This window comes from Chrysochloris asiatica, unplaced genomic scaffold, assembly GCF_000296735.1.
Source record: "Chrysochloris asiatica unplaced genomic scaffold, ChrAsi1.0 scaffold00599, whole genome shotgun sequence".
In the NCBI taxonomy this organism is placed as follows: Eukaryota; Metazoa; Chordata; class Mammalia; order Afrosoricida; family Chrysochloridae; genus Chrysochloris; species Chrysochloris asiatica.
This window is the reverse complement of record NW_006409117.1, coordinates 283,132-283,959: the sequence shown is the minus strand read 5'-3', so window position 1 is coordinate 283,959 and position 828 is coordinate 283,132.

Below are 828 nucleotides of genomic sequence, written 5' to 3'. Positions count from 1 at the left end.
TTTCTATCCTACATAATGTGCTATTATTTTCATAATAAAGGTATTCATTAAATCACTTGGAAGCTATGTGGCATAAAGCCCAACTTGGCTACTTGGCTACAAGAAGTGTAGATTATTAAGTCAAAACTATCCTTCACTTAAGTTCATTATTATTTGCTTGTTTACGTAGGTGTCTATATGTAGGGGTTTGTGAATTCTAGCTAGTGACTGAATGTGGTGAGGTCTATGGGGATAGGTCAGCTTGACTCTAATATGCTATCTGCTTTTGTGGCCTCACAAATGCAGTTACTTAGGCTTTTTAATGAAAAGGAGTAATTTACACAATTTCTCTTTGTATTCAATCCACCAAAGCTGAAAGCAATTGCTGCTAAGCTAGTTTTTCCTAAGATTTGTAGAATTCATAGTGAAAAGCTGTGACTATTGCCATATTATATATTTTTATAAGTAAAATTAAGATTACTCTAAAGAGAAGGTAGAAAGCAACTTCTGAGAGCTATCTGTTTTTCAAGACCACTCCACTATTTTCCAGAACTGTGTCAAGCGGTAAATCAAAACTGTCCTCTACCCTCATTGGCTCCCAGCAAAAAGGGAAGCCCACCTCCTGATTACATCTACCTGGGAGCAATCAGACAGCATAAAAAATACCCAAACACAAAATCGATTAAGTACTAAGGCCACTGCTAAACATTAAACATGTCCAAGAAGCAAAAACAGATGATCATATCAACACACGTACAGAAACAAGATAAAAAATCTGAGACATATGAACTAGATGTGGACCTGGATTCCATTCTGAAAAGAGGGCAGGCCTTGTAAATGCCTAAGAAG